Source organism: Eutrema salsugineum, unplaced genomic scaffold (genome assembly GCF_000478725.1).
Source record: "Eutrema salsugineum unplaced genomic scaffold, Eutsalg1_0 scaffold_16, whole genome shotgun sequence".
NCBI lineage: Eukaryota > Viridiplantae > Streptophyta > Magnoliopsida > Brassicales > Brassicaceae > Eutrema > Eutrema salsugineum.
The window spans coordinates 5,403,363-5,429,132 of record NW_006256858.1 but is presented as its reverse complement, the minus strand read 5'-3'; the positions used below and the strand labels follow the sequence as shown (position 1 = coordinate 5,429,132).

The 25,770-nt window shown below is 47.0% G+C and overlaps 1 non-coding gene and 1 pseudogene across 1 annotated transcript; one reads left to right on the top strand and one right to left on the bottom strand.

The window, feature by feature from the left end:
* Positions 1–6,619: 6,619 nt before the first annotated feature.
* On the bottom strand, positions 6,620–6,726 carry LOC112087904. The gene has a single exon (XR_002900311.1). It is a non-coding gene; the product is annotated as a small nucleolar RNA R71 (small nucleolar RNA).
* Positions 6,727–15,904: 9,178 nt separating this feature from the next.
* LOC112087738 lies at positions 15,905–19,063 on the top strand (annotated as a pseudogene).
* Positions 19,064–25,770: the final 6,707 nt, after the last annotated feature.

Below are 25,770 nucleotides of genomic sequence, written 5' to 3'. Positions count from 1 at the left end.
CTTCAGTACACTCCTTGGAGATGTAATGAGGTGCATGAGGCATCTACAAGTGGACCGAGCCAGGCTAGGCGAGCTCCTTCAGCTTGTCCTCTGCAGCAGCCTAGTTCTGTTCCTGCGCCTCCTTCCGAGACCAAGCCAGCTGCTCAGAAAATGGTGGAGCATGGGCGATGCTGCCAATGCCCGAAGACTTCAGCGGCACCAGGTGCTCCTCCAGTGAATCCACTTGGTGCTTGGAGAGGGTTTGCCATTCAGGCAGACAGGACGCTTCTAGAGTACCATCAAGATTTTGTTAATGCAATGGAGCATGCACCTCAGGCCTACTCAGCTCTGGAGTTTGCTAACTTCTTCTTCCAAGGTCTGCATTCCAACTTCAGGGCAAGGATCAGGGAGATGGGCAGAGGCATAGGAAGTCGTGTAAGGGAAGTCTACAAGAGAGCCTTGTGGGTAGAGAGATCCTTTCAGACTAGAGGCCCTGTCTACATCTCCTCTGACAGCGAAATGGATGAAGATGAAGACCCCTCTGAAGATGATCTTCTTGAAGATGCTCATAGTGATTAGGAAAAATTGATTTCAGGAGTAGAACTACTTATTCTTTATTTATTCTATTCTATTGATTGATTGCTTGCTTTAGGATCTAGTTATTAGGACTTAGCTAAAATTCTTTGTTGGTGTTTCCAAGCATTTTATAATTTAGAACTATATGTTCTACTCCTCATTTTTAAATTAATAAGAAAAGGGTTTTGATTTCTTGATAAAGTATTTTAAATTGCATCATACCTTAAACTCTCCCTCCTACACAATTCTGTTGATCACTCTGTGTTCTAAACCCTTAGCCTGCAACTCCTTCTTGGCACCATGTGTCCTATGGTTTCTTTCCTGCTCCTTCCTTCTTAGCTAAGAATCTTTTCTGCTGTCATGGTTCACTTCTAATTCCTTTCCCGATTTCATTGTGAGCCCTTTATGACTCCATTTCTGCCTTTCCCCTTCTGATTTCATTTTGTCCTTCCTTCTAATTCCATTCTAATTCTTTTCATGCTTCATTTCTGGCCTCATCCTGTCCTTTTTCCTCTCAGTCGCTATCTTTTCTGGTGCCATAATTTCTTGTGGTTCTATTCCTAATCTCCTTCCGAACCTTCTGATTTCATTTCCAATTCTCCTCCTGGATCCATTCCATTTCCTGCTCCCATTTCCTGATCTCATTTCTGATCCTCTTTCTGATTTCATTCCTGTCCTCCTCTCTGATTTTATTCCTAGCTTTATTCTGAATTCCTTTCTGATTTCTTCTCTGAGCTCCTTTCTGATTTCCTTTCTATTTCCATTCCTGCTTCCATTCCTGAGTTCATTTCTGAATCCCTCCTTTCTGCGACCAAGCTCCTTTTGTCTTTTGTGCCTTCGTTTCCCTTGGTCTTTAGTCTTCGAATTTCCCTTTTAAGAACTTCTCTCTTAGGATTCGGGGACGAATCCTGTGTAAGGGGGGAAGATTGTAACATCCCGACTTTTGGTTAACCAAATATCGGATGTTACCAGTTCCTAATTCCGGTTTTATTAAATTAAACCATCTCTATTTCCTTTTTTTATTTCTTTTTATTTGGGCATTTCCTAATTTCTTTCTAAGAGCCCATTAAGCCCATCCCACCTATTAAACCTCCATATAAATACCTAATTAAATCCCTAAAACCCTCATTAAGCTCCTAAACAACCCTAGCCACCTTTTTCTTCTCTCCCTCTCTCCTCTCTGCGCCTAGCTGCTCTCTTCCTCTCTCTCCCTGCGTTTTCTTCTTCTTCCTTCTCTTTCTTGGTCGTGTCTCTCTCTCTCCTTGCCGCGGCCACCACCATCCTCAAAGCCTCTCTCTCCGCCGAAGCTTCCTTGCCCAGCCGAGATGTCTGTGTCGCCTCCTCCTCCTTTGGGTGAGATGGGATCTGATTCTGATGGATCTCCTCTTAGATCTCCTTCTCCTCTGCCTCCTCCTCCAGTTTCTCAGCCTTCTAAGCCAAGGTGAGGACTCTGTGGCTTCATCCTCTCTTACATATGCATGTTTGACTTTTAAGTGGTCTTTTCTTAGATCAGGCTTAGATATGCTTGTTAGGGTTGTTAGAACTGTTTAGGACCTGGATCCATGTTGCCTGTTTGTTGATGATTGCTGGTTGCTGGTGGAATGAGATAATTAACCTGAACTTGGATCTAAACCTATTTGGACTTTAAAATATTGATTGTGTGATGTTAACCTGATTAATGTTCCTTTTTGTTACAACTGGTATCACCGAAAGTGCATTTAATAATGGAAGGACCTTTAAGAAAGGAATGGTTATATGAAATGGATGATTTGTGCATAGTAGATCTTTGTTAGGACCCCTGGCTCCTAGAGGCGGGAGTCAGTGTTGTTTGTTGGCGTGCGCTGTCGTGAACGCACAGCAGGGGCCATCGCTGGAGTGGATTAGCGATCCACTGGTTATTGAACAGCCGTCCAAGGGGACCGCTGGGTACAGCTTTCTGGGGGGGGGACCACTATGAACAGCCGTCTGAGTGACCGTTAGTGTCATAGCCTGTCCTGGTGATTGCTGTGGATCAGTCTGTGTGACTGGCAGAGTAAACCTGACTAATGGGTATGGTAATAGGCCAGCCATTGGATGGGATTATTCTGGTTTGCCTTTCCGGGTGACGCATGGGGGCCCATGTGGCAGCCTACTGTTACTGGCAAAGGCCGGGGACCCGCTGCTTGTGTAGTTGCTTGTAGGGCTACCCTTGAGTGTTGTGTGATTGATTGCTAGGAATGAACTGTCTATATATAAGTAAATATATATATATATATATATATATATATATATATTGTGTGGGCTTGCTTTAGGATTAGATCTCTTAAAACCAATTTATGCTAGTTTGATGATGTTGTGGGCCTCCTTAAGGCCCATCCTCACTAAGTAATCCCAATTACTCACCCCTCCTCTCCCCATGTCTTTCAGGTTTAGTAGAGAGATCAGCCTAAGTCTATGTTGTTGATTGTTACCTGGACGTTTTCCTGGCGATCTTGTGTGCTCACCAAATCGGACATCCTACCTAACGCGGTTCGATGGCCGATCTAACATTCCCGGTTCCCCGCCTCTTAGGAGCCCGGGATAGGGATGTTACATTTTTACTTGACAGATTTTAAGAATCCAAGAGATATGTTGGGGTCGGTTTTCACCCCAAGTAGATAAACCACCTTAGAATGGCTAAGTATGGAAGAAAGATAAGTGGGAGTGATATGTCCATAATTTGCATCATTTGGGTTGCATAAATTATTCCAAATCATGTTTTATTTCATGCATTTTAGGTCCTTAGGGTTTGTTTTAGAACTTAGGAGATGCATTAGGTCCAAATGAGTCTTTGCATGTTTTGAGTGTTTATCAGGTGAATTTGGAGCTGAAAAGATGAATCCAGGAGGTGGAATGGTGAGCAAAGCTTGAAAAGTGGAAAAATTGGGTCTTTGGAGGATATTGGCCATTCTCGCTGGCCATGAAGGTTTTACCGACCATTTTCATGTACCGCGGGAAGCTTTACCGGCCATTTTCATGTACCGCGAGTGAAGTGTATCGGCCAAAATCTCCGGGTGCAAACATGTCTCAGAAATCACCTGTCCGGGGAACCTTCCGGTCCGATTCAGATGGCGGGTGCTTCATAGAAGTTGGAGAGCATTGGATCACGGTCTCATAGCAAGTGGAATCGTGGAATTCGGACGCGTGAGCAGAGAGTTAAGCTCGTCGGAAGGAACCCCTATCTCGCAGGTATTCCGGACCGAGCAGATTAGTTCTGAAGGATGCGAAGGACGGTGCACTTCCAGGCCGATTCAGTTTCCGGGTCCTTCATGAGAATCAGAGACATTTGAGTCGTCTTTCCAGAACGTCCAAGAGCATTCAATTCGGATCTATGAGCAGGAAGATAAGGTCTCCGGAATGGACACATGTCTAGACGCCTCTCTCTGGTCGTGTACATGCACTGCAAAGATATGCCCTCCAGGAAGCCTTAAACTTCCCAAGAACCGAAGCTTCCTTCACCAAAGTTGGAAATAAATGAGTCCTCTGTCTTCTGCAACCAAAAGCATTCAATTCGGACAAGTCTCCAGGAAGTTACACTCTCCAGAATGCAAGATGGTCCAGACAGCCCAGAATGACTAAGTTAAACATGCCGCGATGGAATGCCACGGTCCACACTTGGCCGTGGCAACTTTTGTGCGCCCTCGGCAAATGACACGATCTTCATGCCACGGTCTAGACTTGACCGTGGCAAACATACACTTGGCTGAGAAGAACTTTGCAACCATTCGGCGATTGACACGGCTTAAATGCCACGGTCTGAGGCTTGACCGTGGCAACTCCTGCAAAGCTTCGGCGATTGGCACGAGCTGAATGCCACGGTCTGGGACTTGACCATGGCAAATGAACAATTAGCTGGAGACAACTTTTACACGGATTCGGGTTTTGGCACGGTTTCAATGCCACGGTCTGAGACTTGACCGTGGCAAACAAATACTTGGCTGGGAAAGATTTCACATACATGCGGGTTTTGACACGATCTGAATGCCACGGTTTAGGAGCTTGACCGTGGCAACATTTACACATCTTCGGCGTTTGACATGGTGACTTGCCACGGGTTCCAGACGAAGCTTGATCAGACCGTGGCATCAAAAGGAACCAAGAACACAAGTGAAGACTTTGACACGGTCAGGATTGCCACGGTCACACCAAGAACACACCAGACCGTGGCAAACCCATCTTTGCCCACCAAGGCCGGGTCAGTACCCGGTTTGTTCCGGGTTGACCCAGTTCGCCTAAGCCTCCTTTATAAGGTTTTTAGACCTAATTTGTAAAAAACCTTGAATCTACTTTTAGTCTTCTTTCCCCTTTTGTGAAAACCTAATTAATACACTTGTTTTAGAGAGCTTAATATCGATTTTGAAGTTTCTTTTTATCCTGTTCCATCATTTCTTATCATCAAATCAAACTTCTAATCATGATTAACAACACATCTTGCAAAGGATCTAGTGTGTTGATCATGATTAGTGAGTAGTCACCTTAATGAGGTTCTAGATGTGTAGGTTAGGGTGCTAAAGTGTTAGATTAGGAGTGCTTAGGGCTAGATTCATTGATTCATTTCTCTAAACAACTGTTCTCTATGCTAGATCCTTGATAATCACTTGAGATCTAGATTCTGGGAATTTTATGCACCAAAAGTGTTTGATGAAATTCCTGAAAGAGTTGTATTAGAGGTTTAAGCATTTTTCTGCATGATGATGTATTGTTATTTGCTTGAATGATCATTGAGAACTGTTTATTAATGCATATTGATTCATATTTCACAAATGGGAATTTGGTTTGAAAATGGATTAGTATAGGGGTTAATACCTTCATGAGAGGATTAACCTAGATTAGAGTTCTTAATCATTTGAATCATGTCTCATCATTGTCATTAGCATTTCTAGTTTAGCACCAAGCACTCTAACCAACTATCATGTCTAGAATCTCATGCCTCCATCATAGTATATTCACATCATTTGTCATTGCTTAGTTCTTGTTTTGTCATTGTCATTAGTCTTTAATCCAGTTTATGTTTGTAGTTGTCTCTAGATTAATCAAAACCCACTCTTGTTTGCTTGAATTAAGAACTTGATCACATAGTTTAGTGTCTAACACCACATCTGGATTGATTAACCTCTTTGTGCTACATTGACAAGGGGATTGATAGCCCTGAGACCCTAAAAAGTCTTGTCTATCAATTGGCGCCGTTGCCAAATTGTGGTTGATTAGCATTAAGCTCTGATCTGTTCTTGAGATCAAGTGCTTACTTTCTTGTTTTTACTGATTCCTTTCAAGTTCTGTTTGTGATTTCAGGTGTATGAACACCAGGTCTAGATCAAGAAGCTGTGGTCCACCTTTCCCTCTCAACGACAACATCAACCTTTTGGTACCAAGGAGGAGAAGGGACAGATGTGGTAGGCAGATTGATCAGGCTGACATGGAAGAACAAAGAGATCACGTGGTAGATATAGAACAACCAGTTCATGAGCAACAGGCTCAAGGAAATGGAGCTGGTAATGGAGTTGGTCAAGGGTTTCATCAGGGTAATGTTCATCAGGAACAAGTGCACCAACAAGCTTATGTCCACCAAGGACAAGCTCAAGCTCATCAACAGAGGCATCAGGCCAATGTTCAGCAAAGACAACAAGTGCACCACCAACCCCACCCTTTCCAACCACAGCAAAGAAGATATGAGCAACCCCAAGTCTATGTTGGAGAGAATGACAGGGCCAATGCTCATCAGTATGGAGCTGGTATTCAGGCACCACCTGTGCAAAACAACAACTTTGAAGTGAAGGCATCATTGCTGAATATGGTACAGAATTCAAAGTTCCATGGGTTAGCAATGGAAGATCCCTTGGAACACTTGGATCAGTTTGATAAGGTGTGTGATCTGACCAAGATTAATGGAGTTTCAGAAGACAGCTTTAAGCTAAGACTATTCCCATTCAGTCTTGGTGATAAAGCTCATCAATGGGAGAAGAATCTTCCAAGAGGCTCCATTCAAACCTGGGAGCAATGCAAGCAAGCTTTCTTATCTAAGTTCTTCTCAACTTCAAGAACTGCAAAACTGAGGAACCAAATCTCTAGCTTCACTCAACACAGCAATGAGAGTTTTGGTGAAGCATATGAGAGATTCAGGAGCTAAACAAACCAATGCCCACACCATGGGTTTAGTGAAGCTTCTCTCCTCAGCACACTCTATAGAGGAGCTCTTCCCAAGATTAGAAACCAACTGGAACTGCTTCAAATGGGAACTTCCTGGGTAAAGAGATTCATGCTGCTTTAGAGCTAGTGGAGAACTTAGCATTGAGCAATGATACCTATGGTGAAGACTATGACAGGTCAAATAGGAATGAAGGTTCAAGCTCAGAACAGAGGCTCACCAGAGAAGTTAAGGAGTTGAGAAGTGAATTAGACAAGTTGAAGCTGGTAACTCACAAGCCAATGCATTTTGTTGGAGAGTATGAGGAACCATCTCAAATCTTTGAGAACATCAGTGAAGAAGGTCTAACCCAAGAGGAACTAAACTACATTGGGAATCAGAGGTTCCAGAGGTATCAGTATGGTAATGCCAATCCAAACCTCTCTTACAGGAACACCAATGTAGCTAACCCACAAGACCAGGTGTATCCCAATCCTCAAGCTCCACAGAAATTTGTTCCCCAGAACAACTTTCAAGGATCTTTTCAACCAAAGAATCAGTTTGGTCAGAATCAAGGTTTTGGTCAGCAACAGCAACCATTTCAGGGTCCTAGTTTCACTACACAGCAGAAAAAGGCACCACCTGGGTTTGGTCCTCCACAGTTCCAACAGCAAGCACCGGTTCAACATCAGTTTCAGCCACCAACTGTTCAACAAAGTCCTGTTTTCAATGTTCTTCTCCAACAGCTCTTACTAGGACAACAAAAGATGGTATCTGACATGGAGACACTGGGCGCAGAACTAAAGTCTATTAAAAAGAACAAGGGCATCTGCACTTCTGAACCACAAGTCTCTCTTCCAGGTAAAGCTCTTCAAAACCCAAAGGATTATTGCAATGCCATCTACTCCAATGATGACCACTCAGCTGTTGTGCAAGAAATAGAAGACCTTCTCTATGGTCAAGTCTCTAGTGAACCTGCACAAACCCATGTGGATGAGAATGCCATTATAGAGGATTTCATGGGCTTCATACATGTACTCAATGAGGACATTGAGAATAAAAGTGTGGGGGCAGCCGGTTCAGTTCTTTCTGTTCAGCAAGGGAATGATTCCGTGTCTATTGAAACAAAGGAGCTGCCAACTGGTCAAGCAAAGCTAACAGATTGTGCCTCCACCTCTGAATCAACTCAGATGAAGCCCACCTCCCTCCCAAAGCTAGGCAACCCAGGGAAGTTCACCATCTCTTGCACTCTTGGAAACTTTAGAGTTGAGAATGCTTTGTGTGATTCAGGCTCCAGTGTGAGTATAATGTCTAAAGATATGATGGAGAAGCTAAAGGTCAAGTCTATAACGTCCTACCCCTCTTCTATCACCTTTGGTGATTCCTACTCCAAGAAACCATATGGATTTTTAGAAGACTATCCACTTCAAGTTGGTGAATGCATAATTCCCACTGATTTTGTGATCATGAAGATGAAGAAGACCAAAGAGCTCCCCCTATTGCTTGGAACTGCATTTCTCAACACCACTGGTGCAATGATTGACTTTGATACTCAAAGAGTGGTGCTTACAAAGGTGGATAAGGATGCCTTTTACCCTGTTCAACCACCTTTAGCTGAATTTTGTGGATCAGTTGTTCAAGAGATAGAACCCCCTAAGGTACTTGAGATGAAGTATGTAGGAAGTGCTGGGATTTTAGGTGGATCCCAATCTCTCTCAGCTGTGGAAATAGAAAAAGAACCTCACACCAACTCTGTTTACAAGGATGGGACTGAACAGCCATTGATCAGAGAAGAAGACATCTTGCTCTCATGGTCTCCTACACTTAGTGATCTAAGGATGATTAACACCAAAAGTGATGGCTCAGCATCAGAAGACAAGAGTATTAAACCTGATCTTTCTTCTCAAGACTTTGATCTCACTCCTTGGGTTGATGATGATGGTTCTCTGAAGTATAAGCTGGATTGCAATGAGAAGCCAGGTCTGTTTGCTGAAGTGAGGGCATGTCTCACAAGGGCCATCTTTGATAAAGACCCAGCTGGTATTCAAGAGCTGGTGGACAAAGGTCTCAAGGTGGGATCTAGAGGACAAGGGTCTAATGGTTCCCAAATGCAGCAAACCAACTCAGCTTCCTTGCTCAGGACCATTGAAGTGCTGAAGAGCATCAGTGCTCAACCTCACCCCAGCTAAAAACAGGTTTTCCAAAGTCAAACTTAGAGACTTTAAACAAAATGCTCTTGGAAGACACCCCAAGCTTATCCTTTGTAAATATGCTTTTGATCTTTTGATTTCTTTCTTTTTATGTTTTAGGATGTTTTGATGGGTTTGTTTAGTGTCTACAGGTGTTAGGTCTGAGTCTGAACCCTTGGAAAGTGAATGCAAAATGAAAAGAGATGAAGGAATGGAGACAAGCTTGTGCTCGGCCTTTGACATGGGCACCAGCCACGGTCAAGAACAAGGCGTGGCAAGCCTCTTTGTGTTGACACGGGGAGATAATCACGGTCTCAAGGCCAGGCCGTGGCAAAAGAAAAAGAGGAATGGACAAGGCTCGGGGATTGCCACGGTTTAGATTGCCACGGGAAGGAGCCAGACCGTGGCAAAGTACACAGAAATCCCCTTTGTTTGGTGATTGACACGGGCCACAAGACACGGTTAAGGAACTTGGCCGTGGCAAAGGAAACGGTGCATAACTTCGATTCGGATTTTGCCACGAGAAGTTTACCACGGGAAGACAAGGTGACCGCGGCAAAGAAATGAAGACTGAGTATCCATTCGGTGCATGACACGGCTGGAAGGCACGGGTTCAAGACCAGGCCGTGGCAACATGAAAAGGTGGTATGTCCAATATTCAGGGTTTGACACGAGGTATTGCCACGGGAAGAAACCAGGCCGTGGCAAAAACAAGGTGGAAGGACCAATATTCGGAGAATGCCACGGTCTACAAGACACGGGCTAAAGGTTTGACCGTGGCAAATATTTGGAGGGTTTGACCGAGGAATGAGCACTGCCACGAGGAGTTTGACAAGGGGAAACAACCAGACCGTGGCAAGAGAAAGGAAAGGAGACATAGTTCGGGGTCAGACCTCAGCGATTGAGGTAAACACTCAAAATCTTGTAAATAGCATGTAGACTTTCTTTTTCTTTTGCATTTTACTTGTTTGCTTTGATTTCACTTCTTTCTCATGCTTTTATAACACAGGGGACTGTGTTATTTAAGTGTGGGGGAGGAGTTTCATCCTTTACTAATCATGTTTTCTCTTTTCTTATTTTACACTTTGAGTCTTGAGTCACATTCTAGTTGCATATTCATTTAGTCTCATCTAAGTGCATATAAAAACCAAAAAAATGGAAAAATCTGAAAAAATTTACACAAAAAAAAATGATCATGTAATTGCATTCTCATTTTTAGGATTGAGTCTAGATTGCATATGCATGTAGGTTGCATCTTGCAGGGAGTAATGATAGGTTTTCTAGAGAGTACATCACTTTGAAAACTTGAATTGAATATGCTTGTGAATCTTTTTCTGTGCTTGCAAAGTCTGAAATGATATGAATCTGAGAAACAAGTTTGAATTGAACTCAACTCTGATTAAGTGAAAACCCTGAACTTGACTTGAAATTATCATTTGATGCATTGTTTGAACAAGCTTGTGGATACCAATATACATATTTGAGCTAGAATCCTGTTTTTACCATCCTCTTCCTTAGCTCAAATAGCTGAATCTGCATAATAGATCAGTTTTCCTCACCCTGAACCCATCCTTCTTTCAAGCCAATTGTTTGTGTGTGATTGAGAGGCCACCTTGGACCAAACTTAGCAGAAAGTGTTAGGTTTAGGGCGACAAGGGCAAGTCTCATTGAGTGCTAAGTTCCATCATCAAGGAGCTGAGAGATTTGGCAAGAACTAAGTGTGGGGGAATACATGTTGGTGAGTGGAAAAAGGAGAGATGAGTGGAAATGAAAGGAGAATGGTGAGAACTAGGGGAATGGAAAAGAAAAGAAATCAGTCTTGGAGTTTTGAGTCAAAGAAAGTGAGCTCTAGTGTTTTGAAAAGAAAGAGTCTAGCCTCTAAGTGAAAAGAAAAGAAGCCAAAGAGCTCAAATGTTTTAAAAAAAGAAAGAAAAAAAGAAGAGGTTAGAGGTTACAAAAGAAAGTGAAAAAGAGCTATGTAAAGTTTGAACTCCGAGACTTGTGTATGAAAAAGAAAAGAGAGTCCCCTAGTGAGAGAAGAATGAGTGTGAAAAGTGAGCAAGTGAGGAAACTTTGAGTAGAGTGTGGGGTGGGATGAGTCTTTGCCCTTGTATGCATAGGTTGCCTTTTACCTTTAGCATTCTGCCAAAGTTTGGTCATTTATTGAGAGAACCTTTTGCTGCATTGAACCCACTCATGCATTGATGAGATCATTTTAGTCTCATAACCTCACCCTAGCCAAACTATGTTTGTTTAAACAATGCACCATTTGATCCACTTGTTAAAAAGCTTAATGAATGTTAAAGAGTTGAGAGAGAGAAGAACTTGTGGAGATTCCTTGTTGAGTTGACATATATCTGAGTATGGCTTTGCATTGCATAATTGAGCATGAACTTGAATTCTCATTGTGATCACTTCTCTCAAAAAGGAAATGTGAACTCCCAATGCATACAACCTCTTTCTCTCATTTGCTCTTTTTGCTTGAGGACAAGCAAAGGACAAGTGTGGGGGAGTTGATATGTCCATAATTTGCATCATTTAGGTTGCATAAATCATTCCAAATCATGTTTTATTTTATTCATTTTAGGTCCTTAGGGTTTGTTTTAGAACTTAGGAGATGCATTAGGTCCAAATGAGTCTTTGCATGTTTTGAGTGTTTATCAGGTGAATTTGGAGCTGAAAAGATGAATCCAGGAGGTGGAATGGTGAGCAAAGCTTGAAAAGTGGAAAAATTGGGTCTTTGGAGGATATTGGCCATTCTCGCTGGCCATGAAGGTTTTACCGACCATTTTCATGTACCGCGGGAAGCTTTACCGGCCATTTTCATGTACCACGAGTGAAGTGTATCGGCCAAAATCTCTGGGTGCAAACATGTCTCAGAAATCACCTGTCCGGGGAACCTTCCGGTCCGATTCAGATGGCGGGTGCTTCATAGAAGTTGGAGAGCATTGGATCACGGTCTCATAGCAAGTGGAATCGTGGAATTCGGACGCGTGAGCAGAGAGTTAAGCTCGTCGGAAGGAACCCCTATCTCGCAGGTATTCCGGACCGAGCAGATCAGTTCTGAAGGATGCGAAGGACGGTGCACTTCCAGGCCGATTCAGTTTCCGGGTCCTTCATGAGAATCAGAGACATTTGAGTCGTATTTCCAGAACGTCCAATAGCATTCAATTCGGATCTATGAGCAGGAAGATACGGTCTCCGGAATGGACACATGTCTAGACGCCTCTCTCTGGTCGTGTACATGCACTGCAAAGATGTGCCCTCCAGGAAGCCTTACATTTCCCAAGCACCAAAGCTTCCTTCACCAAAGTTGGAGATAAATGAGTCCTCTGTTTTCTTCAACCGAAATCATTCAATTCGGACAAGTCTCCAGGAAGTTACACTCTCCGGAATGCGAGTGGTCCAGACAGCCCAGAATGACTAAGTTAAACATGCCGCGATGGAATGCCACGGTCCACACTTGGCCGTGGAAACTTTTGTGCACCCTCGGCAAATGACACGATCTTCATGCCACGGTCTACACTTGACCGTGGCAAACATACACTTGGCTGAGAAGAACTTTGCAACCATTCGGCGATTGACACGGCCTAAATGCCACGGTCTGAGGCTTGACCGTGGCAACTCCTGCAAAGCTTCGGCGATTGGCAAGAGCTGAATGCCACGGTCTGGGATTTGACCATGGCAAATGAACAATTGGCTGGAGACAACTTTTACACGGCTTCGGGTTTTGGCACGGTTTCAATGCCACGGTCTGAGACTTGACCGTGGCAAACAAATACTTGGCTGGGAAAGATTTCACATACATGCGGGTTTTGACACGATCTGAATGCCACGGTTTAGGAGCTTGACCGTGGCAACATTTACACATCTTCGGCGTTTGACATGGTGACTTGCCACGGGTTTCAGACGAAGCTTGATCAGACCGTGGCATCAAAAGGAACCAAGAACACAAGTGAAGACTTTGATACGGTCAGGATTGCCACGGTCACACCAAGAACACACCAGACCGTGGCAAACCCATCTTTGCCCACCAAGGCCGGGTCAGTACCCGGTTTGTTCCGGGTTGACCCAGTTCGCCTAAGCCTCCTTTATAAGGTTTTTAGACCTAATTTGTAAAAAACCTTGAATCTACTTTTAGTCTTCTTTCCCCTTTTGTGAAAACCTAATTAATACACTTGTTTTAGAGAGCTTAATATCGATTTTGAAGTTTCTTTTTATCCTGTTCCATCATTTCTTATCATCAAATCAAACTTCTAATCATGATTAACAACACATTTTGCAAAGGATCTAGTGTGTTGATCATGATTAGTGAGTAGTCACCTTAATGAGGTTCTAGATGTGTAGGTTAGGGTGCTAAAGTGTTAGATTAGGAGTGCTTAGGGCTAGATTCATTGATTCATTTCTCTAAACAACTGTTCTCTATGCTAGATCCTTGATAATCACTTGAGCTCTAGATTCTGGGAATTTCATGCACCAAAAGTGTTTGATGAAATTCCTGAAAGAGTTGTATTAGAGGTTTAAGCATTTTTCTGCATGATGATGTATTGTTATTTGCTTGAATGATCATTGAGAACTGTTTATTAATGCATATTGATTCATATTTCACAAATGGGAATTTGGTTTGAAAATGGATTAGTATAGAGGTTAATACCTTCATGAGAGGATTAACCTAGATTAGAGTTCTTAATCATTTGAATCATGTCTCATCATTGTCATTAGCATTTCTAGTTTAGCACCAAGCACTCTAACCAACTATCATGTCTAGAATCTCATGCCTCCATCATAGTATATTCACATCATTTGTCATTGCTTAGTTCTTGTTTTGTCATTGTCATTAGTCTTTAATCCAGTTTATGTTTGTAGTTGTCTCTAGATTAATCAAAACCCACTCTTGTTTACTTGAATTAAGAACTTGATCACATAGTTTAGTGTCTAACACCACATCTGGATTGATTAACCTCTTTGTGCTACATTGACAAGGGGATTGATAGCCCTGAGACCCTAAAAAGTCTTGTCTATCAGGGAGAGCCGTGGTCGCCAAGTGGGAGAGCCGCGCTGGCCAAGTGGGAGAGCCGTTCTCACCATGACAAGTGGAGAGCCATTCTCACCAAGACAAATGGGAGAGCCGTGCAGATAGGCCAGTGGGGAGAGCCGTGAAAGAAGACAGGTGGACCGAGCCGCATCGAAAGAAATGGGCCGAGCCCCACTTCAATACGTTTGGGCCGAGCCGTGTATCGGTGCGGTGGGCTAGATCATGTCTCCATGGCAAGTGGGCCGAGCCGTGAAGGAGGCTAGATGGGCCGAGCCGTAAAGAAGCATGGATGGGCCGAACCGAAGCCTTGAGAGGTGAAGCCCATGAAAAACCCTAGGCGAGATGCAAAGGCGATCAGCCGCACGAGGCGATAAGGAAATATTCCGAAAATCTCGCCCGAGATTTTCGGCTAGGCGGTTCAGAGAGTTAGTATAAATAGACGATGTATACAATTCATTATGTAACCTGGGCAACCCTAAGCAACAAAGACTAAACACTTTACAGCAATAAAAATCCTCTTTTGATCTTACTGTTCTTGCGATCATCCTAGAAGTTTCAGATCCCTTAGTTTCTCTTCACAAATTCTTGGTTGTGCGAGTTTTGGCTCACACAATTTGGCGTCGTCTGTGGGGATACGAAACTTTCTTACTATAAATCGACAAGGCTTTAAGATCCGAAGAACATGGCGAGCAACGCTAACGATGATACCAACAACACCGGTAACGGCGCGGAGAAGGACGCTCCAGCATCAGGCACAACGACGGCAACGACCGAAACCCAAGAGGAGATGCGATACATGATAGCTGCGTTGATGAAAAAAATTGACGACCAAGATAAAAGAAACGAGGCGATTACGGCGAGGCTTGACGCGATGGCGACTGAACGACAACACTCGACTTGGAGAGCCGGAATTCTCGACCCGATGGACGGAATTCGGAGACGCTTCGATTTCTCGACACCCGCAGAAGCCTCGGGGAGTGGTGCAAGAAATTCCTCGTTTCTTCGTCCCCTTGACGAACGTACTCCCGCAGCAACCCGAATCAACATGACCGAGCCGCCTCCACTACGCCGGAACTCCAGGCAACGAGCCGGTGAGGAAGGGGACGATGCGATCGACGTAGATGCCCAGCAGAACGACGATACCATGAATCCGCAGCAAACTGGCTCGGCTCGCCGAATTAGTCAGGAAGAACTCGCCTCGGCACTGAACGGCATCCGGACTGACGAAGTCTCCGATCCAACCCGCGGCGATAACCCAGCCGAGGTGGAAGAAAATCTCCAATGGATCGAGCAGGCAGAACGCGAAGACGAGCCGAGGCGAGAGGAGCGGGAGCGACCCCCCCAATCAAAGGGAATGACTCACGTACAAACCCTCGAGCTTAAAGAGCTGCGAGCCTCTATGGCTCGGACAGTGGCTGAAATACACGCCATGAAATCTCAAGTGCACAACGCGACAAGTGCCGCGCCCGAAATTGACCGAATACTTGAAGAAACTAAAGAACCCCGTTCACTGCAAGAATCACGGAAGCCAGGATTCCCGAGCCGGGGAAGGTGAGAATCCCGTTCTACGAAGGAACAACCGACCCGAAAGCACACATCACAGCGTTTCGGATAGCAATGGGACGAGCCTTCACAAAGAACGCCGCTAAACTCACCGAGCGCGAAGTAGACGCCGGATACTGCCTGCTCTTCGTGGAGCATCTCAAGGGAGCCGCACTCGAGTGGTTCTCAAGGCAGGAACGAAATTCGATCGGCAATTTCCAACAGCTCTCCGCCTTGTTCCTTAAACAATACTCAATGTTTATGGACAGAGGAACATCTGATGCCGACTTGTGGACACTATCCCAAGGACCGAACGAACCGCTTCGGGATTATATGGCACGATTCAAGGCAGTCGTATCCAAAATAGAAGGGATAAGCGACAAGGCTGCGCTCGAGGCTCTGAAACGATCTTTGTGGTACAAATCCGAGTTCCGCCGGGAGATGGCTCTCAATACGCCGCAAACGATTCAAGACGCGTTGCACCGATCATCAGACTTCGTCGTAAACGAGGAGGAAATGAAAAACTTGGACGAGCAGTACGAAGCCACTAAAGCAGCGATCCAAAGCTCAATTTTGCCGCGCCCCGCGAAGAAGGGCAATCCATCGAGCAATGCAACAATGCAGAGTTCGGATGAACCGAGGAGCGGAGGTGCCCATAACTACCAGGTCAGCTCCGGACGCGGAAGAGGAGAGCCGCGCAACAACACTTGGGTGAGAAAGTCCGCCAACTATGACGAGAAGGCTTTCTGCGAGTATCACCAGACCTATGGACACTCCACGGCTCAATGCCGAACTCTAGGAGCAAAGCTCGCAGCAAATATGGCAGCAGGAGAGCTCCAAAACGCGGTCAGCCTCAAAGCCCTCGTCCCCAACGAACAACAAGAAAAAGCCGAGCCGAGCGGCGCGGCGGAACCAGCGAATCCTCCCCGACGAGGCGATAATCCCAAGCGTGACAGGAGAGGCGAACCTGAAAAGCGACCCGAGCCGAGGCAAAGGATCAATATGATCATGGGTGGATCTCAATACTACCAAGATACCGTGTCCTCCATCAAAGCCTATCAGCGTCGAGCCGAAGCAAAGAAGAATTGGACAGAGCCAACCGACATCCCAAACACAATGATCTCTTTCGCCGAGGAAGAAACGGCAGGAATCGATCGACCTCACAACGATCCGTTGGTGATTGAGCTAACGATCAGGGATCATGATGTAGCAAGGGTGCTCAGCGATACTGGAAGCTCGGTGAATGTCATCTTCAGGGAAACACTCAGAAGAATGGGAATCGACCTCTCCGAGGTGGAAGCAATCTCCAAACCTCTAACCGGATTTTCAGGACAAACGACGATGACTATGGGAACGCTCAGACTTCCCGTGGTAGCTGGCGGAGTCACTAAGATCGTCGAATTCTGCGTCACGGATCACCCAGCAATCTACAATGTGATCATGGGAACTCCCTGGATCAACGGGATGCGGGCAGTACCCTCCACTTACCATCTCTGCCTCAAATTCCCAAATCTTTCGGGCGTCAAAACGATCTAGGGGAATCAGAAGGAGTCGGGAATGTGCTGCCTAGCCGAGCACAAACTGAGGAACCCCGTCACCAAAGCACGAGCTGATATAGACCGCAAAAAGATGAAGACAGACAGAGAGCCCGCGAACGAGCTCTCCAAACTCTTATAGCAATTACAGATCGCAGAGAGCCGCGAAACACGCACCGAGCCGACATGTGACGCAGTGGACTCGGTGTGCATAGACGAGGCGCATCCGGAACGGTGCGTCGAAATTGGAACACAACTAGGAGAGCCTCTGAGAAGCAAGCTCCTTTCCTTCCTCAAGGAAAACATCGATACCTTTGCCTGGACGGCGGAAGATATGCCAGGCATCAGCATCGATGTAACCTGTCACGAGCTGAATGTAGATCCGACCTTTAAACCAGTCAAGCAGAAAAGAAGAAAGCTTGGTCCAGAACGAGCTAAAGCAGTCAACGACGAAGTCGAGAGATTACTCAAGGTAGGATCAATCGCCGAGGCCAAATATCCGGACTGGCTCGCGAATCCGGTGGTTGTAAAGAAGAAGAACGGCAAGTGGCGGGTCTGTGTGGATTTCACCGATCTCAACAAGGCGTGCCCAAAAGACAGCTTTCCCTTGCCACACATCGATCAGCTCGTCGAAGCCACTGCAGGAAATAAACTGTTAACATTTATGGATGCATTCTCCGGCTACAACCAGATTCTGATGCACCCTGACGACCGGGAAAAAACAGCATTCATAACTGATCGCGGGATATATTGCTACAAGGTCATGCCGTTCGGACTCAAAAACGCTGGAGCAACATATCAACCGCTCGTCAACAAAATGTTTGCGGCTCAGCTCGGAAAAACTATGGAGGTATACATCGACGATATGTTAGTCAAGTCACTCGAGGAGGAAGACCACGTCGCGCACCTACAAGAATGTTTCGAACAGCTGAACAAGCACAACATGAAGCTAAATCCGGCGAAGTGCAGGTTCGTGGTCACCTCGGGAGAATTCCTCGGCTATCTGGTAACCCACCGGGGCATAGAAGCGAACCCCAAGCAGATTAAGGCGTTAATTGAGATGCCCTCTCCAAGGACGAAGCACAAAGTGCAAAGGCTAACAGGAAGAGTCGCCGCGCTAAACAGGTTTATTTCCCGTTCCACGGACAAATGCCTGCCCTTCTACGACACCCTCAGAGGAAACAAGAAATTTGAATGGGACGAACGATGCAAGACGGCTTTCCAGGAATTGAAGACTTATCTGGCAAGCCCACCAATCTTAGCAAAACCGGTCGAAGGAGAGCCGCTCTTCCTCTACATCGCGGTGTCTGCTACAGCTGTGAGTGGGGTACTAATCAAAGAAGAACGATCCGAGCAAAAACCCATTTTCTACATCAGCCAGACACTGACCGACGCCGAGACCCGCTACCCCCAGATCGAGAAGGTCGCCCTAGCCGTCGTAGTCTCGGCTCGCAAGCTGCGCCCGTACTTTCAATCGCATTCGATTGTTGTGCTCGCCACACTTCCGCTGCGCTCGATCCTGCACAGCCCAAGCCAATCCGGTCGGCTCGCCAAGTGGGCCATAGATCTGAGCGAATACGACATCGAGTATCGAAATAGGTCGTCTGCAAAATCACAAGTGCTCGCTGATTTTCTCATTGAACTCCCGGCTGAAGCAATAAACGAGCCAACTCTAGGCGAAGTATGGACATTGCACGTCGACGGCTCGTCATCTAGACACGGCTCGGGGATAGGAATCCGCCTCACCTCTCCCACCGGAGAAATATTAGAGCAGTCTTTTCGCCTGAACTTCCACGCCTCGAATAACGAAGCAGAATACGAAGCACTGATCGCTGGCATACGACTAGCACAGGGAATCGGGGTTCGAAAGATAAGGACTTTTTGTGATTCACAGCTCGTAGCATGCCAGTTTAACGGAGAATATGAGGCAAAGGATGGACAGATGGGAGCTTACCTCAAGGTAGTTCGAGATTGGTGCAAAAATTCGACGAGTTCGACCTCACGCGAATTCCCCGAGGAGAAAACACCTCGGCTGACGCTTTGGCAGCACTCGCTTCGACCTTAGACCCAGATCTCCGACGGACAATCCCAGTCAAATTCATCGAACGTCCTAGTATCGAAGAAGTGGGAGGAGTTCGGCTGATAAATCCTCCTGAACAAGAACCAGAGGACGACGAAGCCATTCCAATGGAAGAAGACGCCTCACCAGCCGAGCCAGAATACGGCTGCGACAAAGAATGGCTCGGAGCAATCCGAATGTACATCGCCGATGGAGAGGTGCCAACTGACAAATGGGTAGCCCGCAAACTAAAAGCTCAGGCCGCACGATACGTCCTCGTCGATGGCGAGGTGTTTAAATGGAGATTCTCAGGGCCTCTCATGACATGCCTCGAAGGAGCGGAGGCAAGAAAGATCATGTACGAGGTGCACAGCGGCGCGTGCGGGAACCACTCCAGCGGAAGTTCTCTCGTTATCAAGATAAAACGGCACGGCTACTTCTGGCCCACGATGATCAAGGACTGCGAGAAATTTACGGCTAAGTGTGAGAAGTGTCAGCGGCACGCCCCGACGATTCATCAACCTACCGAGCTGCTCTCGTCAATTTCGTCGCCTTATCCGTTCATGAGATGGTCGATGGACATCGTCGGACCTCTACATCGCTCGAAGCAGAAGCGTTTTCTGCTCGTCCTCACGGATTACTTCTCCAAGTGGGTCGAAGCCGATTCCTATGCAAGCATAAAGGATGCTCAAGTCGAACACTTCGTCTGGAAAAATATCATCTGCTGACACGAGGTTCCCTACGAAATAGTCACGGACAACAGATCCCAGTTCATCTCAACACGCTTCGAAGCCTTCTGCGAGAAGTGGAAAATCCGCCTCAGCAAATCCACGCCAAGATACCCCCAAGGGAACGGACAAGCTGAAGCAGCCAACAAAACAATACTCGATGGTCTGAAAAAGAGGCTCGACGCCAAGAAGGGACGATGGGCAGACGAACTCGAAGGAGTCCTTTGGTCTCATCGGACAACTCCGCGCCGAGCCACCGGGGAAACTCCATTCGCTCTGGTCTACGGATCGGAGTGCGTAATTCCCCCCGAGGTGGATTTCCCAGGTATTCGACGAAGACTTCTACCAGGGCAGGAGGGCTTGAACCACTTAATGATGCTAGACGAGCTCGACCTAATCAACGAAAAGCGCGACCAAGCCCTAGTTCAAATCCAGAACTACCAACAAGCAACGGCGCGATACTACATAAAAAACGTTCGTAGTCGAAGATTCAAACACGAGAGCTCATCCTCCGAAAGGTCTTCCAAAAGACAGTCGAGAAGAACGCAGGAAAGCTCGGAGCAAATTGGGAAGGTCCTTACAAAGTCACAAAAGTGGTTCGTCCAGGAGTCTACGAACTCGCGACACTAGCTGACGAAGCGATTCCAAGATCATGGAACGCAATGCATCTAAAGAAGTATTATCACTAAAACCACAGCACAGCCAGCATGAACTACGGGACGACTTGATCCCTGCAAAGGGTACGTAGGCAGCCCGTCTTCGGACGGGTTCAGCTGTCCCCCCTCCTAAAAAGGGGGGGGGGAATGGGTACGTATACACATACCTCCTTTAACTCTATTATTTTGACTTGCCCATTTAGGAACGTCGCCACTTCGGCATATTCTCAGTTCGTTTTTAATCATCTACTTATTTCACTTTCACCCTTGATTTCTGGTTCGCTTCGGCTAGCTTCACATTGTAACAATCTTGGATTTTTGAATTCTGTAACTCACCACTTCGGCATGATATCATGACCTGATTACCTCGGACCTTTAACGGTCCTCAATTTCAGTTCGGCAAACTAAGCCTTCGAACGCCTCGTCTCGTTGCTGGCCACAACAGGGCAACAAGTACAAAGTTCTCTAAACGGACTTTTACCACCTTTCCTAGGACGAGGGTGCAAGTTACATCCTCTACGGATAAAAATTAAAGCTCGCTATACAAATATCAGACCAAAAACGTATCAGGTCGCCACGGTTTACTATCGCACACGAGAATATAAGTCGAGACTACATCGCTTTCTCTAAAACCGAAGTAAAACTCTTAAACCCGGATAAACATACTCGAGAACACCGGTCCTTAGACAGGTTCGATAACGCTTCATCCTTGGCTAACAAAAGCAAAACGCCTCGACGTTTTCACGGCTTGGCACCATTCAAAACAAAAACGCCTCGTCGTTTCCACGGCTCGGCACCACTCAAAACAAACCGCCTCGTCGTTTTCACGGCTCGGCACCATTCAAAACAAAAACGCCTCGTCGTTTCCACGGCTCGGCACCACTCAAAACAAACCGCCTCGTCGTTTTCACGGCTCGGCACCATTCAAAACAAAAATGCCTCGTCGTTTACACGGCTCGGCAACATTCAAAGCGAAAACGCCTCGCCATAAACACGGCTCGGCATTACCAACAAAGACTTGCCTAAACATTATCGCGTAACACTCTTTTACTATCAAAAATTTGCCTAGAACCTAAACGAGGTCCTTAAAACAATTCATCCCTTAGCCCATGTTCCGGTCGATTTCGAAAATACAGTTAAGGAAAAAAATCAACATAACAGCCTTCGTCCTTGGCAATTTTTCGTAAACACTTTTACAAATTAATGGACGGCTAAGGAAAATATATCCATTAAGCGAAAATGAAGAGTCGGGTGGATAAAGCCGTCCAGGCATAAAACACATAAAAGTTCAAAAGAGAGCGGATAAAATCCTAAGTACAAAAGCAAGCAAGAAAAATCTGTGAGCCAAAACTCATGCCGCGGACTGCGTTTCACGATCGGCGAGAAGGTTCGAGGGAATCCGCGTACCCGCGTTCGAGCCGTTCGGGTCCACAACGCCTAAATTGGCCGCTGTTTCTTCGATCGGCTCGTTGCCGAGGGTTGTGTCAACCGAGTCCGGCGATACGGGAGAGTAATACAGTTCGCCCTCAATCTCGGAAGCGATACGCTAGTACGCCTCGTCGTCGGCATACTCACTCTCCCAGCTTTTCAGCTTTGCCTCCTCGTCGTCAAGCGTCGGGGCGTCCGACTTCTTCAAGTCGGCAATCATCGCGAGATTGCCCTTGACCTGTCCCAGATCGTTCTCATCATTTTTTGCCTTCTCGAGCTTGACCAAACCCTCCTCCACCTTAGCGAGGCATTCCTGAAACTTCGCCGTCAGCTCGCGCCTCGCCTCCTTCTTCGCGCGTTTGACCTTGGCTTCGAACAGCGCGTCCTTGGCCTCGATGCGCCTCTTAAGCAACGCCACCTCGGCGCTTTTGGCTCTCCTTGCTTCCTCCAGGCGAATCACCGAGGCGGAAACTTTGTTGACGTCTGCTCGGAGAACTATCTTCTCCTCTTCCAACCTCGACACTCGGGTCATCGCCTCGGTGAGTTTCCCCTTCGCTGCCGCAGCTTCGTTTTGCGCCTCTTCCAGCTTCACCTTTGCGCCGCGGTCTCATTTCGGGCCTCTTCCAAGTGACGCTAAACTTTAGAAAGGTCCGCCTCGTACTCGGCCATCAGATCATTAATGGCCGCGACAAACTGCAAAGAATAAACTCGCGTTAACACTTAGTAAAAATTCGCGAAAATAAAGGAAGGCAAATAAAACGCACCTTAGTACCGCGCTGTGCCATCGCGCCATATGACCTCGGCCTCCTCAGCTTCTCCAGAGGGGGAAGGCGCGTGTTCGCGTTATTAACACGTGAGAACATGACAGCCGAGGCGTCAGGGTCGTCAACGACCAACTTCGCCGGCTCGTCCTTTTGAACTGTGACGCCTTTCCCTTTGTCGGCAGCCGAACGCTTTTGCCTCGGGTCATGCTTCTGGACGACCGAAGTCGGCGGCCTCGTCGACTTCAGGAGAGCCAGAATGGCGGAGTGCGAAGGTGTTTTGCTCTGCGCCGCCGAGCCGTCCCCTGACGCCTCGGGGATTATCTCGCCCGGTTCTACCTCGGGCGCTGTCTCTTTTTCGATCGCCTCGGCAGCGTTGCCTTCTGCGGCTCAGATCATCACATCCCCTTCCCGGCTCGGAGGGTCGGGTTGAAGGACGGCCTCGGTTTGCGCTGAGACCGCCTCAGCTTGCACCGGAACCACCTCGGTTTGCGCGTGAGCCGCCTCGGCAGCTTGTCTAGCGGCTTCCTCTTCCTCGCGCCTCTACCTTTCTCTGAGAGCGATTACTACCATCTTCTCCCGGGTATCTCTCGAAGAACTTGAGGACGAAGAACTGACGGGGACTCCGGCAAGGATGGCTCGCGCCTTTTCTACTCTTTCGAGGGTGAAGTTTTTTCTCCAATTAACCTTCCGCGCCGAAAGAGAGTCTCGAACAGTAAAGAGATCGTCGGGAATCAAGGGAAGATAGCACCGAACTGCAAAACAAAGCAAAAAAAAGAGCAAAAGTCTTAGAAAAGGAAGAGAATATCAACTGAATCTCCGAGCCGAGGCAAAGCTTCGGGTCGGCTACCAAGTGGTCCCCAAGCTGTCTTGGTTCGGTGAACGTAATCTTTGCCGACCGACGTAGAAGAAGCATTCAGTCCAAAACTGATCCTTGCTGGGAAAACTGCCAATAATCCGTCGCTTCGCCTTGTTGGAAATATAAAACCTATTTCCTTTCGGGGCTTTCCTGATTTCCAGCAAGTTCAGCAGGTGGTTCAGCTCGATGTCGAGACCGCATTCGAAGCTTCGGACTAAAATGCCGATCATATGCCGCAATCCCCTCGGCATAATCTGCCCAATCGAGATCCCGTGTTTCCAAAGGTATTCGAGGATCACCCCAGGGATCGGGAACCAGAGGAAGCAAAGCTCGAAGAACGCCTCGTACAGAGTGAAGTGATTTTCTGGAGGCTTGTCGGTCGCTCTTCTCGGGAACGACAAACTCCACCGCCTCAGATATTCCGAAGCGATGCCTCAACGCCTCGAGCGACTCAAGGGAGCAGAGTGTAGATCCAGGTTTTTGTCTCTTAACTCTCGGCCCTCGCCCAGATGTGGAAGCGCCTCGGGACGCCATGAGGCGTTCCAATTCAAGCTTCGCCTCGAAAAGATCAAAGGGAAATGCCTCCTCCTCGGCCTTGAGCGCGGCGCGGTTAATGTCCTTGTTAGGAACGGGATCTTGTGGACGGCTCGTCGAAACCGATGGCTCGCCATCCGGAGAGCCGATCTGATGGGTTTTCATGGTTCGACGCTTCGTAAGACGAGTGATTGGAGGGGCTCGGCGAAGCAGACGCCTCGGAGGATCCTGCCGTACCTCTCGCCTCGGCATCTACGCAGCTCGGCTCGTAGTGAAAAAGTGAATCCAACGAATCGTCGGAACAGCTCGACATAATTTACGACTTTTACAAGAGTTACAGCGCGACTCGGCGAGCCTTTACCGGAAAAAGATCTGGAACGGCGGAGACCTCGGAAGCCCTAGCCGGAAAATAAATAAACTAGAGAGAGAAAGAAGAGAGAAGGGATAGCTACCTTTAGTGAAAACGAGTGAGTCGGGAAATAATGAGGAAGAGTGAAGGAGCTCACCTATTTATAGAAAAACGAAACGCGTGAATTCCGCGTAAACCTCGGGAAGCCGTCCAACAGCGCATGGGATCCGCGGTGAATTGGCTATACCGGGCTGCGTCGTTGGCACGCGCCGAAGGATCAGGAATTTCCTCTCGAAAAACCAACAGTCAGGGTACCCAGGTTAACGAAACGGCTTGGTATTGACCCTTTCCCTCTTGAAACCCCTCGTCGTTAACGAAACGGCTCGGCATTGAATCTGTTCTCTCGAAACGCCTCGTCGTTAACGAAATGGCTCGGTATTAACTTTTTTTTCCTTGAATCGCCTCGTCGTTAACGAAACGGCTCGGCATTGAATATGTTCTCTCGAAACGCCTCGTCGTTAACAAAACGGCTCGGTATTGACTCTTTCTCTCTTGAATCGCCTCGTCGTTAACGAAACGGCTCGGCATTGAATCTGTTCTCTCGAAACGCCTTGTCGTTAACAAAACGGCTCGGCGTTGAATCTGTTTCTTGAAACGCCTCGTCGTTAACGAAACGGCTCGGCATTGACATTCTTTCTTGAGACGCCTTGCCGCTAACAAAACAGCTCGGCACGAGCTTTCTCTCGAAACGCTTCGCCATTTGTTCGGCTCGGCATAACCTCCTCAAATCACCTCGTCATGGGCTGTCACTATTAAAAAAAAAAAAAAAAAAAAAAAAAAAAATCACCTCGTCCTTAATCTTGCCTCGGCATCTTCGGTACCATCTCGAACACCTTGGCACTCCTTGGGAACGCCTCGGCGTCTTCATTCTCAAAACGCCTCGGCGTCTTCATCTCCAGAACGCCTCGGCGTCTTCATTCCCAAAACGCCTCGGCGCCTTCATCCCTAGAACGCCTCGGCGTCTTCATTCCCAAAACGCCTTGGGGTCTAACTCAGTGGTTTATCCTACGATCAGAAATAATGGACCTCGTCACTCTCGCCTCCGAAACTGACGAGCTGGGGGGCTAACTGTTGGGGTCGGTTTTCACCCCAAGTAGATAAACCACCTTAGAATGGCTAAGTATGGAAGAAAGATAAGTGGGAGAGCCGTGGTCGCCAAGTGGGAGAGCCGCGCTGGCCAAGTGGGAGAGCCGTTCTCACCATGACAAGTGGAGAGCCGTTCTCACCAAGACAAATGGGAGAGCCGTGCAGATAGGCCAGTGGGGAGAGCCGTGAAAGAAGACAGGTGGACCGAGCCGCATCGAAAGAAATGGGCCGAGCCCCACTTCAACACGTTTG